Source organism: Suricata suricatta, chromosome 2 (assembly GCF_006229205.1).
Source record: "Suricata suricatta isolate VVHF042 chromosome 2, meerkat_22Aug2017_6uvM2_HiC, whole genome shotgun sequence".
In the NCBI taxonomy this organism is placed as follows: Eukaryota; Metazoa; Chordata; class Mammalia; order Carnivora; family Herpestidae; genus Suricata; species Suricata suricatta.
In genome coordinates this window covers 126,514,648-126,530,811 of record NC_043701.1, presented here as the reverse complement: position 1 = coordinate 126,530,811, position 16,164 = coordinate 126,514,648, and the positions used below count along the sequence as shown (strand labels likewise).

The 16,164-nt window shown below is 41.9% G+C and overlaps 1 long non-coding RNA gene across 1 annotated transcript; it reads right to left on the bottom strand.

Annotated features, from left to right (window-relative positions):
* Positions 1 to 341: 341 nt before the first annotated feature.
* LOC115274238 lies at positions 342 to 845 on the bottom strand. The gene is made up of 3 exons (XR_003901154.1): positions 776 to 845; positions 496 to 600; positions 342 to 421 (listed from the first exon to the last, which is right to left on the bottom strand). It is a non-coding gene; the product is annotated as an uncharacterized LOC115274238 (long non-coding RNA).
* Positions 846 to 16,164: the final 15,319 nt, after the last annotated feature.

Genomic DNA, 16,164 nt, shown 5'->3' with positions numbered 1-16,164 from the left:
CATGTTAGGACAGAGCTCCCCATACTGTTAATACTCAGAAAGATTGGTCTGATAAGGAGGAATAGGGAGATTTGAAAGAAAAGCAAAGACGCCAGTGGGCTCCTGAGAAGGGACCCTAGGCTGATCCCACGCGTAACCTAAACTGAGCCCTCTGACTGAGGTTGGGAGAGGAATAATAAAACGCCCAGATATGTTTGGGGATTCTAGATCAAAATATTCGGCCCTCTCTTTAAAGTGGAACCTGGAAACTCTAATCCTGTGTCCAGCATGTACAGGAGTAGGCAGAAAAGCTGTCTGCTATACCCAGGCAGATGGTCCTATGAGTCCCCCAGAGTTCTCAAAGCCACAGAGTGGTGTGGTGGCAGCAGACTGATGCCAGAAATGCAAGAGAAATGCAGAAGCGGAGTTTCCCATGGTGCAGCTGTAAGGGAAGCAGCAAAATATCACTAACACAGAGCTAGCGCACTGAGGAGCAGCAGACAGAAAGAGGCTCACCTGTCAGAAACTAGGGGAAACACAGCCAGAAGCACCCCAGGAAGTGGGCGTGTCCTTTCAGATAGTGGCTCAGCTGCTTTCAGAGACCGAAATAACAGAGCCCTACTGAGAAAGAACACTCATTTCTATCACATGCAAAGTCAAAGTAGCAGCAGTCCAGAGAGCTGCAGCTGCCCCACTCTACCAGGTCGTCCAGGAGCCCAGGCTCCTTTTCTCTAATTGCTTCCACCCCCCAGAATATCGCCCTCATGCCCTCACAGAAACAAAGCTGTCTCATTACCACCGTGTCTTCATTCCAGGCTTGGAGAAGAAGAGAACGGACCACCAAAAGCTGAGTTCTTGTAGATGCCACTGAGGTTAACACATTGTTCCCATTCACCTCCCAGCCCTTAGACACATGTCCATACTTAGCTGTAGGGGAGCCTGGGAAATGTAGTCACTGCTTGGGCAGCCGAGATGGTTTTCGACTAAAGAAAGAGAAAACGGAAACCTGTAGATAGGTGGTGATCTCTGCCACTCTCATGAAAGCCAGGGGGGTATAGACAGAGGACAAAACTACACTTCCAAATGCCTCAATCCTTCATAAAGCCATCAATACGCTGAATCTTAAATGCAACCCTGGATTGAAAAAATAAAAGATACATTTCAGTACATCTTACTTTGTGGACTGACATTTATAGCAACTATTCGTAATTCTACTACTTAAATATGCTTGAAAAAATAAAGTTGCAGCGCTTTACAAAACCTTGACAAATTGTGATTTGGCGATTATTATAATATGGTAACAATTTCATAATAATGAAGACCTTGTTAGAGATATTTTTAAATCTTCACTATTCAAAACAGTTTTGCCAAATTTATTTATCCATTTTATCTCCAAATTCCTACGCAATTTATTCTCCAACTCCTTTCCACAGATGGCTAAAACAGATATGGGCACATGAACAAGAGCAGTGCGTCCGTAGATGGACCAGTACATTTCAGATGGCTGTAAACAAAGGCTCTGCCTCAACAGATCATGACAATAAACAGGATGATAAGACTGTCCCTCTTGGACATCTGATCCCGAGAGAGATTGCAGAGAGTAGGACAGAGAAGCAAAGAAGTCAGAATCAGACCATGAGTGAGCAGCAAAGGTCTCAAGGCACCATCAGTTCAATCCGCGTGTGGAGTGAGTTAGAAATCATCAGTACTGGGGCCTGTGAACTCAAAAGCAATTGATATGCTTCCCTACATTTTCTCTTTTTTCTCGCAGGTGAGTTGGAGACATGTATCTAGTTCCAGCCCATGAAAGGTGAGAAGTGTCATGTCTCACTCCCTGCTCCAGGTTGTGAGACCAGGGGGAGCCCTCTAGTCCTTCCATTCCTTGTGCGGTGACTGTGGAAGCCGAGTGTCAATATGGCCACACCACAAGATGGAGGGGCCCGGGGTCTTTGAGTGGAAGAAAATCTCTATTGACTACCTCATTTTGTGTGGGCAAGAAATACATTTTTGTTGCGCCAAGTCCCTGAGATTTTAGAGCTGGTTCATTGGGGCAGCTAATGGCTAGTTATCCAGAATGATACAGTAACTAAATGTCTCCGTATTACCCATATGATAATTATTCTAGTGATAATAATTGCATGGTTGCAACCTGTTGTTAAAGAGAAGGAGTAAGTCTGGAACCGCGGTTTATAGCTGGCGTTGGTCCTCACCACGGCGGTGTCCATTCCAATCATGCCCTTGCCGTCTGCCGCGCTAAGTATTTCACAGACTGCCCTGCTTATGGGGAACCCTATTTACTTGTGTCCTTCAGTTTGTACTATAAGTGAAAGGTTAAAAATGTAACATGTATTTCTAAGTTATGTCAGAAACATTAAATTAATGGATCAAATCTGAGACTTATTATTTACATTAGACAAAAAGATAAAAAACTTAAATACAGGGGAAGAAAAGGAGACCAATTCAGAAGAAAGGAGAAGAAACAAAATCTTTATGCCTTGAGTTAGTAAGATCAAGGGGGGGGGGGACTGAAAAGAGAAAATCCATGCAGGAGGACATGCTTTTATATTTAGGTAGCCTTCAGTTATTCTAGTCTGTAAAATCATGGCACTCCAAGAGAAATCATTTCATCTTGCTTCTTAATAATTTACCTGTGCCTATTTGTTATTGCGTATCACTTGAATATATCTAGAAGGAGGGTAATGTATTTATTTCATGTACATTCCTGAAAATAAAATTCGTGTTTCTTATGCAGGTAAAATAGGAGAAGAGGTCATCCAACCACTCACATGAATGTTTTAAAGGATTAAATTTCATTTTCATTTGATTCTTCCTCAAGATAAAAGGATGGCCTCTGGTTTAGCACGCAGAGAACAAAGCATCGCTCCAGTTGCTTTTGTCTTCTGTGGACTTATTGCTGCAATCAGTATATTATTATATAACACATATGTGTCCAAATAATAGAAATATTGGTTAAAATACATATTACCTTATGTTATATAAGTCTTTAACATTTAATTATATATTAAAATATTTCATTTAATATGCTGATGATATAAAAGGCCACCATTATTACAATGCAAAATAGAATTCTGAAGTTTAAATATATATTCCATTTATAACCTGCTTTCTGTATGAGGCTAATAACATGAAATCAATTTCACGTTATTATTCACATGAAATAATTCACATGAAATCAATGTGGACTTAGATAATAAAAGTATGTTTAACCAATAAAAGAACAGGTCCATTAACTCCCAGGTCAATAGTTGACTGGGAACCTAAATATGAGTAAAGTTATTTTCCTGAAATTTACCCTCTAGTAGGGCATTTCTATATTGAAATGCTTTTCAGGCCTATGATACGTTGCTGCAGCTTACAACACACTTTATTTTATTTTATTTTTTTTAAGCATCCAATTTTTTTTAATGTTTTATTTATTTTTGATACAGAGAGAGAGAGAGACAGAGCATGAGAGGGGGAGGGGCAGAGAGAGCAGGAGACATAGAACCAGAAGCAGGCTCCAGGCTCTGAGCTAGCTGTCAGCACAGAGCCTGACACGGGGCTCGAACCCACGCACGTGAGATCTGACCTGAGCCGAAGCCGGAGGCTTAACCAACTGAGCCACCCAGGCGCCCCTACAACACACTTTAAATACACAGATCCTCTGAACATCTCGGTGAGCTAGAGAAGACAAAATCCTCACATTCTTAAGGCCATGAACTCAGCTTACTGACCCTCTTCAAGTTTAATTCAGTCCACAGACCTGTAGGTCTACTTTATGAGAATTATATATTTTTTTGTAATTAGTTACCAATATTTAAAAGTTTCAGACTTTCACATTAAAAAAAAGAAAATGAAACTTGGGTGCCTGGCTGGCTCAGTCCATAGAATGTGGGACTCTTGATCTCCCAGCTTGTAAGTTTGAGCCCCACATTGGGTAAAGAGATTACTTACTTAAAAAACATAATCTTGAAAACAAAAAACCAAAAACCTCTCTGTCCCAGAGGCCACAACAAGTGGCCTCAGCCGAGGTGGGTAGAGGCTGCCCCTTTTCTGAAGAATCTGTCTCTCCCATTCACTCCAATTCCCATCACTGTTTATTTACCCCCCAAGACCGGTAACAGAATCCATTGCCTTTTATCTTCTTTTGCAGGGCCTCCTTCTCGCTTACGTAATGTGGCCCACTTGACCCCCAGGGGTCAGTGGGAAAAGGAGTCACTCAGGTCACTCTCGTCAGTCCAGGAAAGGTGGGGATGCACTACTCAGAGGTGGGACTGGCAATGTTTGTTGGAAATGCACACAGCTGAATTTGGAGATAACTTAGAAGGTTAAATATGGAAAAGACCTTCACAGATCATCTCAGACTCCTCAACTGTACCGAAGAGGAAACTGAAGTCCCAGGGGGCCCAATGACTTGCACCACATCATATGTCGAATTTACAGAAAAGCCCAGCCCTGAGCCCAGGCCTTTTAACTCCAGGCTGGAAAAAGAAACGGAAAAAAGAAACAACTACAGAGAAAGGAAGGAGTAGGGAGAGCTCTCCCTTCCCCCTCCCTTAGGCTGTGGCAAGCAGCCAACCGCAGCTCACTGCATATTTAATTTAAACCTTTGTCTGCCCCGGCAAGGACAAAGTACAATCTGTTTTATGTAAAAAGTCTTCCCTGAGGAAAGCCTCGGCCTCCAGCTGCGAAACTGATTGATGTTCTTAAAGCCCCCAGGAACCTCTTCTGGGATTGAGGTTGCGGTTTCCAAAAAAAGAGTTTGTGAAAAGGGAAGCACTGAAAACAAAACAAAAAAAATTTTCCCTTTTATTGTGTTTCTCTCAATCTGGGAGAATTAGACTGAAACATGAGGAGGGAGATCATGCAAATAAAGACTATATTTTTAAAGCAGATTTAGGAGTTTCACCTGGGAGGGGCTCGGGAGGCAATCTGCTGGGGGAAGAAGCCGGGAGACGCGCCTGGGAGCTTTATTTGCACAGTGAGCTCTCTGCTGTTCCTTATTACTTAGATTGCCCATTCCAATCAATGAAGATTGGATTTAAGATTGAAAGCATTGGTGTTGTATTTCAAACATGTTAAGTGTCCTAATAGACAATGAAAATACATCTTATTTTGAGAGTTCTGCAGTATTCCTGATACCCGGTTAGGGAGACTCCGATTTGGGATGACATTTCTTGCTCAGCCAAGGTCGGTTTTGAAATCCAGTCCTTGGGTTGCCTCAGAGCGCTCCTGGATGAGTCAGGGTCAGGGGGATCTCCGGCCAGGTCTCTTTCCATCCCTCATGATCTCTACACCAACTGGCAGCCCAGGGCCCTGATAGCACTGCAGTGCCTGGAGTTCTGGAGTGGGCAAAAGCGAGACGTTCTGAGGCTGACTGGGATTAACCCCAAAGAACCTGCCCTGCCCCAAGGGCCCTTAGTCACACCTGGAGCAGAGGGTGTGTCAGTCTGGGAGGAACACAGAGGTTAGGGTTCAAGGGCCTGCCTTCAGTTGTACCTCAGGGGGGCTTCACTTTAGATCCAGAACAAAGCCACTGCCAGGTCAGGACTAAGGAGCTTGGGCCGATCTTGGGATAGTGCCAGGACCCAGAAACCATTGCCATGAGCACCAGCTGGCTCTGGTCCCAGGAACATGTGCAGCTGCCGAGGCGGCCAGACTGGGCCTGCAGACTGTCGCTGTGCCAATCGCTCCATTAGGCCTCCAGGGCTGTGCTCCCCGGCAGGCTCACACACAGTGGCCCATGTATTTTGGCATCAGCCTGCCTTTAGGTATATTTTGAGGTGACTGAATAAACCTTCAGATAAAGCATGTGACATGCTGGTTCTTATGGTTCTGGACAGTACCCTATTGTTCTAAAAATCCACAGAGGTTAAAGTTGTATAGTTGCAAATCTCTGAAGTGTGTTGGCCTGAAACAGAAATCCCACCTCATGTGCCGTCTCGGTGGAGGCAAATCAGTGAACTAAACAGCCTCTACGCAGCTGTTTCTAGATGTGCTTCCTGGTATCCTGAGCATGTGCTTTAGTAATAAACATAACAGCAATACAATCATATTGAGAAAAGGCCAAAGGGGGGACATTTTTATTTTAAAAACTACTCTGCTGTTCATTTCATATACAAGACCATTTTCTCTATCAGTGGCCATTCACCAAAGCCAAGTTGACCTGCTGGGAACTTGTCCCAAAAGATCAAGCTTCTTTTCCTAATTTTGTTCCCTTCCAAACTCGTTTGGCCCTCTCCAGCTTGGGTACAAATTCCAGCATTTTAACAGGCTGTACCTAGTCCATCTGTAGGTTCCCTTATCATCAGGGAAAATCCTATATAATTTCTTGGTAAACTTTGGCCTTAAGGCATGCTCCCTAATGAGAATAAAGGTCAGGATCCTAGAGAGAGGCCAGCAGAACCAGTCCCATGGAGAGCAGCCCAGTAGGGCTTAAGCTATAAAGACAAATAAGACAAGATCTCTATGCTAGGGAAACTCATAATCTAGGGGAGGCCATGGATATGCTGCTTAACAAGGTGATAAGTGTAAACTAGCACTGTGAACCAAGTGCTGTGGGAACTGAAAGGCAGCAATGATTAATTATGCTGGGTGTGGGGATTAAAGCTCTGGGACTGTTTCCCAGAGAGAGTAACAGTTGAGCTGAAACGTAAAGGATCAACAGGCTTTGATCATGAGGAAATTTAGTGGGCAGAGTGCTCAGTGAGATGCATTCCAGGGAGAGGCATGGTGCAGAAGTCTTCCAGACACTGAGCAGTGATGATATACAAAATGTTTGGAGCACAGAAGATCATCTGCTGTAGCTGAAGTTTATGGTACGATGTCAGGGCAACACAAGAAAGACTAAAGAGTTAGGTTAGTTCAGATGATGACTATATTGGAAAACAAACTCCATGGACTTTCTCCTGAAGGCAGTGGTGAAGCATGTGAAGGATTTTAAGCAACTGGCTAGGAAAAATTTAGGTTAGTGTGGGTGACAAGCTAAAGTTTCTAGAAATGATTCTGGGAGGTCACTTTAGGCAGCCTGGACAGGCCAATGGAGCAGGGCCCTCCCCCTTCTGCTAGTGGGATGGGCTCCTCCAACTCAACTCAGCTTCCCATATAGGACTATTGGCTTCTTCTCCACCCCAGCCAGATGAACTACAGGATTCCCTCAGGCTTCAAATCTCCAAAGCTGCAAAACTGGCTCTTCTGGACATCCTGAGACACTTTAACACTCTTTAACTCCCGGGCCCCAGTGTCTGTTTGTACCTGAATGGATGAGTTGTTCTCTCACTTCCCCTATATGGAAAGCAACAAGGATATAGGGTCCTTTGCCTGGAATATAAACCTTCCATCTTTTTCTTAGATCAGGGAGGGGCTAAGATCACAGACTTGTGCCATTCCTGCAGACTCGTTCTTAGTAAGTTTTGTCAATAAAGTCTGTTTCTAAGTCCTTACCATAGAGTGTTGTGGAATGCTTTCTGACCATGGTAACTTCTGAAGGTAATCAACAATGCACCATAATGGAATGCCCTAAGAGTGGAGTAAAACGTTTCCCATTGTCAGTTAAGACTCCTTATGTTGTAACAGAAAATCCAACTAAAACTGGTTTTAAAATTGAAGGTGATTTTTGGTTCTCATAACTATTGGGTAAACATAGATCCTCCAGTGTGTCAGTGATGTTATCAGTGGCCCATCTTTCTCTCTACCCTGCCTTCTCTAGTGTCAGCCTCATTCTAAGGCTGACTTCCTAACAGTTGTGGGAAGACTGCCAGCCATAATCAAATCTTGAACGTTCACATCCATTGACAAGGGGGATTTCCAGACCGGCATTCAAAGCCAGTGTCCTGAAATCCATCTAAGCTGGATAAGCTCATATCATGTTTCTATGTTCACATCATTTCATGTATTCATTTAACAAATATTTGTTGTCTACTATTTGCTCTCCGCTGTTGTAGACTCTGGGCCATTGAAATACCACTGAACGACTGACGGGGTTAAGCCAGTTGGTACTCACTATTAGAGCTGGGAGTATGTTCAATTTCTTCCAAAGCACAGGGATTGTATAGGGGTGCAAATAAATGCTTGAATAAAGCTCCCTGTGCTCCTAATAAGGAGGTTGGGTTGGAGGGGAGGGAGAGAATGGATATTATTTAGGTGACCAAACTAAAAGTGTGGTCCATGAATTGGCATTATTGACAACAGTTGGGAACTTACTATAAAGGCATAACCTCAGGTATTACCTGAGTTCTGCTGGATCAGAATTTACATTTTAAGATCCCCCAGAGGATCTTCCCAGGGAGCACCTGGGTGGCTCATTTGGTCGAGCGTCTGATTGGCTAGGGTCATAATCTCACAGTTCATGAGTTCGAGCCCTACACTGGGCTCACTGCTATCAGTGCAGAACCCTCTTTGGAACCTCTGTCCCCCAATCTCTGCTCCTGCTCTGTTTGTGTGCTCTTTCTCTCTCTCTCTCAAAAATAAATGAACATTTAAAAAAAAAGATCCCTGGGTGATCCATTTGAACATAAAACACTGTAAGCACTCAATGATTGGGGCTCTAGGGGAAAGAAGTTGGAGAACAAACCACAGTCTCTGTAGCAGACACAGGATGAGATGACTACCAGCTCATGACAGTTCTTTCAGTGGGAACTGTGCCGTTTGCCCCTCTGTCAGTGGTTATTCATCCAAAGGGAGATATACTTGCCAAGGTGGGCCAATTAATGGATCATTCTTCTAGTACTTGAAACACAAATAGGCAGAAATGGATATAGAAGGCAGTTGAGGAAGAGTCTCAAGCTGATAGAGCCCTATCAGGTCCAGAAGTACCTAATCTGGGGACCCCCAAAGTGCTCTGAGACTTGGTTATTTGGCGACTACTCTGATTCATCCATCCCCTAAAATATCTCCCATTTAGGTTAAATTAGCCAAAAGGGGCTTTTATTGCTTGTCATTGAAACAACATTAACTTACATTGCTTTGACTTTCTTAGTATAGTCATCATCATAGATGATAAGAACATTTGGTCGGCCTGGGAAAGACCAAAGTTAATCCATTTCACCAATATAGTGTCTGAGATGCATACGTTGCTTTTCTCCTCAGTCTCAGTTGACCTGCTATACAAGCCATGAATTTCATACATTATTGACATAAGCATAAAAAGCCATCCTTTCAGTATTTTAAAAAATTCTGCATATTCTGAAATGCTCATAGTTTTCATAAGAAATGTTCCATTTTGGGTTTACTTTCTGTATATAAATTAATTATCCTTCTAGAAAGATCAATCCATGTGTCATCTTTAATCTGACCATCTATTGTTAACTTTTTCCCAAATTCAGCTGCCTTTTATAAATATATCTACCGAATGATTGAATTGTTATACCAGTTTTTCTTCTTTTACATGCAAAATGTTTTCAATCAAATTTTGGCTAATAGCTAGGCTGTTTGGAAATTAACAATCCTAATACATGGGAACAACAATATAAGCATTTAAAGCTTAAGTATTCCTTCAGGCTCACTGTGAGAAAATCAAGGCCTTTTTTTTATTAGTCTGATTCTGTATTCCTTAGAGTATTTCATCTTATTCTACAATATTCTCATTTTATTCTTCTATTTAAAAAAAAAAAAAAACCCTAATACAACAAAACAACGAGGAGGTCACTTCTTACAAGGAACAAACATGACATCACATAGGGAAGTGAGTCACTCTGCATCAGACTGGGAACTGAGTCAGGACTAAACTGACTCACATCTTTCTGGGCCAAGAACCAATTCTAGTTATATCATGCTGGAAAATGACTCATTTACTACCTTTATTAAGTCCCCTCAACATCAAATCAACTCCAAATTGGAATAGGTCTTATGAAACTCAGATGGCTCTGCTTGAGCCCTTACTTTCTGGTACACAGAGGATTTGGGCATATGAAACTCACTGGTGGTCTGGCCACAAGAGCTGAGAAGCCCAGTTTGGTCGACAGTATATTGCACTGATCAGAGCTGACCACACCTAAATATAAGAGTATGCATAACTTTGTAGTCTCTCTGTAAACACGTTCATAGATAATCTATTTATTGGTTAACTGAAAATCTGTTATCTGTCATGTGTCTTTAAAGAATTGTTTGTCGTGAAAACTAATCTGAAAAGGCAACTAACTTGTCAGCACTTTCATCAGTAGAAGGTTGAAGTTCAGGAATGGCTAATAGCACTTTTCTGTCTTTTAGTTACCTCTGCCACTAAACTGAGTAAAACAGAATGTTGCACCAGTAAAGTACTCCAGTTAAAATTGGAAAGGAAGACAGGGAAAATTAGAGCTCCAAAATCATAATACAATTCCCAAAGCATCTCCATTAAATACAGTATTAGGAACTCTATGACCCCTAGAAGTCTAAAGTGGATATTTTTTCTAGCAGCATTCCCTAGTTGGCTAATCTTGCCACAAACATGCAGACATTTCACATATATATGTCCAGAAGTTCTGACAATACGCTGCCACTCTCTCATCTGACAGTTGGAGCTGCCCCGGGAGGAGAGGACATTTAGAGTGCTCTCGGGTAACCTGCAGTCCTCCATGCTCTCCACTATGCTCTCTCACTGCAGCCAGGTTCATTTTTCATTATTTGCTTGATCCCTGGTAGGCAGTTGAAAGTTTTTTTTCTTTTAATGTTTATTTATATTTGAGAGAGAGAGAGAGAGACAGAGACAGAGCACAAGTGGGGGAGGGGCAGAAAAAGAGGGAGACACAGAATCTGAAGCAGGCTCCAGGCTCTGAGCTGTCAGCACAGAACCTGACCTGGGGCTCGAACCCACCGACTGTGAGATCATGACCCGAGCCGAAGTTGGACGCCCAACCGACTGAGCCACCCAGGCATCTCAGATCTTTCTTTAATAAACACGTTCTGAGGATTTTGTTTGTGCCAGACAGTATGCTAAGTGCTATACATAAAAATGGAGTCCACTGTCCCTTGCCCTCAAATTGCTTATGATGTAATTGGACAGTCATAAAGGCATGTTCTTTTTTTAAAATTCTATCTTCAGGGGCACCTGGGTGACTAAGTGTCCAACTCTTGATTTCTGCCCACAGTCGTGAGATGGAGCCTTGCCATGGGTTCCAACGCTGAGAGGGGAGCCTGCCAGGGATTCTCTCTCCGGTTGCCCCTCCCCCCATACCTCAACCCCAGCCCACCCATGTGTGCTCTCTCTCTCAAAGTAAATAAATAAAATAAAATTTTGTCTTCAAAAACATTAAAACAAGGCTCAGAGACATTATATAACTTAACCAAAACCAGACACTAGAGCTTATCTTTCTGCATTTAGGGACCTTTACTTTTCAATTAAAAACACTGCAGTACTTAATATTTGAGTAACACTATGCAATAGATATAAAATCCTGTAGGCACAGTCCTCCTCAAGAAATCTATATTCTATCAGGATTGGGAAAACATTAACCAAATCAAATATCTGGCAACTTGTGATGACGCACAGGACAAAGAACCCACCATAGTGCTCAGAGATCACTTTCCCAGCCCGTGTGTGGAGAAGGCCCCACCTTCTGAGGCTTGACCAACTCTTCTGTAGGCATCATCTTTGACTTAATTATTCTAACCACAACTCAAGACCATAAGCCAGCTGAAGCAGGGCTGAGTTTTTTCCCAAGAAAACCTCCATGATTCTAACTAGTAACCACAGGGAAAGTTTCAGCAAGGAAGTATCGGTGAGGGTGGGAGGAAGGAGAGAGAGAAACAGAAAATCAGGAAGAGAAGCTTAATCAGGTCGTCTAAAAACCACTGCCAGGAGAACCATCAGATCTGTAGTCCCCACCACCTGCATTCATAAGCTCCATGAAGATTTTGCCAGTATTGGGGGTCAACAGGGCTCAGTTAGGGTCAAATGGTGACCTCCATGTGAGTGTTCTGAGCTTATTCACTATATGATCCAGTCTCCTCTTCCTTCCCCTTTCGCCCCTCCTCTGCTACCCTACTCTGTCTGTATTGCTAGCAAAGGGGAGCTGATCTCTACAGTTTGCTTCTCCTAAGCTCCTAGGGTCACTGGCTGCCCACTGCAATTGGCCAACAAGAGGCACTGGCATGAGTTGTAGAGGAGGTGGGAAGTGGGGAGAAACTTGAGGCCACAGCTTCCTCCACCTTGGATGGCATCTCAGATCACTGAATGGTCTCCTCTCCGGCATTAGCTCCTTCTGGACAGGGCTGTCATGGTTCCAGCCAAAGTAAGTGATCCTGGGTCCTGCAGCCTTACCTGTATGTAAGTCTGCCTTCTTCACTTCTCTCTCCATTGATAAATCCATTTTCCCCAGCTTCATCATCACCTGTGTAAACAGTTGCTGTGTTCAACCTCTTCTCTTGTATATATTTAAAGTGGTTTCTGATTTCCTTGCTAGATCCTGATATTTGCTCTATTAAAATATATATGAAATATATATGAAAAAATATATTTGATATATTAAAACGGTGACTTGCCTAGCAGTGCCGTTACAATACTCAAGAGTAGAGCACAACTACTAAGTCTTTCCTGCCCCCCATCACCCCCGCAAAATAGAATTTCGTAAATGACTATTCAAAGGGAAGATCTATCTCACTGAGCTTCAGGGAAAACTGGGCCACTAGCTGAATAGGAGCAATTGTAATATGAATCCATTGTCCTGAAACTGTATTATAAGCAACCAAGTGCCCCATGGGCATCATGTCCTTGGCTCATCACCTCTGAGAAATTACGAGTATTGTAATGGGTAGGCAGCTCAGCCCACAGACTTGGGTGTGCCAAGAGCTTTTGCAATGTTTGAGTTTATTTAAATAAACAGAAGATTTAAAGAGGTAGTGAGAGGAGATAAAAGCAGAAATGTTTCTATTTTCTAAAGAAAGAGGAAGGCAGAGATGAAAATCAGAAAGAGAAGGGGTGAAAGGAGCCAGCTCATGGGGTCTTGTGGTCTGAATAGCAATGCACTCAATTCCCATCATGGGACAAGGGACAGAAAGGGAATGAACTAGTGGCCAAATGAGGAAGCAGGAAAAGTGCTGGTTCCTCCTTATTTAGGTCACCCTCATGGCTTCACAGTTTAGTCGAAATGTCTGCATTTAGGAAAAACAGATATTTTCACACAAGTAAAATTTCAAAACTGTATTTTATAGTAAACAAAGAATGATTTCAAAATGGACTTCCTTCTTGCAAATCAAAATATAAAGTTTCTCTCCTTTAATATATATATAAAGGAAGGTTTACACACCAAATTTCTTTTATCTCTTAGACTGTAATTTATGAACAATTATACAAATTATACACGCACACAAAACACGTGCATATATAAAATATCTCCACATATTTAGACTACACCAATTAAACAATTCTACAATATCTGAGTCAATAAACCAAATCTCTGTCCTACCTTCCAAGGCCTATTGTTTTTTAAAGTATATACCCCAAAACTCTTGCACTCCTCAAGATACTTTTAAACTAATTCACTTTATTAATAGAAATCAGGCTCGGATATTCACCTGCATTGGTCCATTAAAAATGTAATAAAAATGCAGGCACATGCTGCAAATACTAAATTAGAAAAACAGCTGTGCTCTTTACATTGTCCTGCCCTAGAAAAAAAGGCACCCAAGGCAGTCCCAGCAGCTGGCATCTTCTACGTGGTGTGCTCATTACCACAAGTAAATAAAGTCAGTAAATTACTGGCAGAGTGCAGGGGGCCATGACGAGTCTAGGAAATAACCCTTTCATCAAACTCTCTGCACGTTGTATATTGCCAAGGCAAAAAGCCAATAATGATGATCAATGGAGGATTAATATTTTAGTCAAAGAGGAATGGAGATGAATACATACTATAAATTATTAACCGGCGCTTGTACTCTATCCCCTTGGCACAGCGTGAACTGAGCTTCTAGAGAAACAGGATACGCATCTTCTACTTACCTAGCAATATTTTCTTCAACCAATTAATAATAATATTCATGAAGATGCACATTGCTAAGACATTCAAGAGGAAAATTTATACCTGAATTTCTCTACCGGTCTGTAACAGAACATAAGCAAAACATAAATATTTCTGTCTCGATTTTATAAACATATATGTGTGTTATGTGTCTATAAATATTACTGAGCTGTAGCAGGGAAACAAAAGACCCCTCAGTTCTAGTCCTCTCTTGACCGTGACCAGCAGGGATACCTTAAACCTCTCTGGGCCTCAGTTTTCTGTAAAATAAGGGGTTGGAATCAGAGATGACCTTAAATGATTTTCCAGCTTTAAAGTTCTGTAAAAGAGCTTCATAATAAGCAAGTAGTATGAAGAGCTAAGAGATAGTTGTAACCAGAGCTACAGCATAAAAGTTAAAAACAAATATAAAAAGGGGTGCCTGGGTGTCAGCTGTGCTGACAGCTCAGAGCCTGGAGCCTGCTTCAGATTCTGTGTCTCCTTCTCTCTCTGCCCCTCCCCTGCTTGCACTCTGTCTCTCTCTCTCTCTCCCTCTCTCTCTCTCTCTCTCTCTCTCTCTCTCTCTCTCAAGATAAATAAATATTAAAATTTTTTAAATATATAAAAATTGTTCACTTATTTAAGCCAATAAAACAGACACTGGCACAGGAGAAAATGTATATGGTATGTATGAAATCAAATGCATGTGCAATCATATGCATATATAGGTTGCTATTCCCTTAATGAGAAAAAAGTAATTATCAACCAATAATTGTATACTTAAGTAAAGGATCTCTATATCTTTATATCGATAGTATGAGGCGAATGTTGCATGAATGTGCAACGAAAGTTGTGCAAGAGATTATTAAATAATGAGCATTCAGGGGCACCTGGGTGGCTCAGTCTACTTCAGCTCGGGTCATGATCTCCCAGTTTGTGGGCTGGAGTCCTGTGTGGGGCTCTGTGCTGACAGCTCAGAACCTGGAGCCTTCTTCAGATTCTGTGTCTCCCAATCTCTCTGTCCCTTCCCCACTCACACTGTCTCTCTCTGTCTCTCAAAAAATAAAACCAACGTTAAAAAAAAAAGAGCACTCAAAATTTAAGAGATAGTAATACTTGAAATATGGAGCAGTCATAGACTTACAATTTTTGGATGTGCAATTCTATCAAATCAGGCTGTGATGAAGTAACTTACAGGAAGGTGTTCATAAGCTAAAGAAAACACAAAGCCAGGACAGAGGGAGACCATGGCAAGAGAGATCCTTCTGATCCTTTAGGATTTATTTTGAAAATTAGGAAGCCTCCGAATCATGGCTGTGACACAGAAGTAGACATCATAGCTTAGAGACTATCTAGTCTTATCCTTACATTCTATAGATTGAAAAATATAAGGTCAGAAGAGTATGTACTTTGTCCTATGTTAAGTGCTTGGCAGAGTTGGACTAGAAGCAAATTAAGTCTTCTAACTTCCAGTCAGTCTCGCTTTCCCTCACTGCTTCTCTTTTCTCTGTGTGGGTCCAAAACAAATTCTTCCCTGACTGACTTATGGCAAATGGTCCTCCTGGGATGAATAGAATGTACTGTTACGTCTCTCTCCCTGAGAAGTTCCTCCCAAGCCATAAAGTTTTTCCCAAGCTGACTAATGCTTTGCTTGGTCAGGATTGTTTTTAAGCCATCATTCCAAATATCATCTCCCAGCTGAGTGATCTGGGAACCAAGCTGTTCGTACCCACTGACTTTACCCTGTTCCTCCCAGAGTGGAAGAGCCAGCATGGCCTGTGTGATGTAGGTCAGTGACTCACAGCCAGAGTATCACCCAAGGGAATAGATAGATGCTCTCTGAAGGACTCAGGGTTTGATGTTAGATGGGCTATAAATGTCTCTGTGTCTCAGTTCTCTTATCTGTTGGTTACACAGGGACAGATATTCATTTTAATTTCCAAGGCTGTGGAGACAGAAAACAATTGTTAATACATATTTTTTGAAATCTGACTCAGAGATACAGATTTAATTCTTCAAGTAGGAAGTGCATCTTACAAATTACCCAGTCTATTTCCTCATTTCACAAGAGGAAAAAAAGGATCAGAAAAATTTTGTTTTGTTCAGTATGATCCAGCTAGATGGTACTAGAGTTGAGGCTAAAAACTGGGCCTTTCCACGTGTAATTCAGTGCTTTGGGCTCCATGCCACATTGCTCACCCTCTTTTAAGGGATTTATAAATGTGACGATATAGGACATGTAAGATAATATACTCCTACTGAGCCTTGGTAA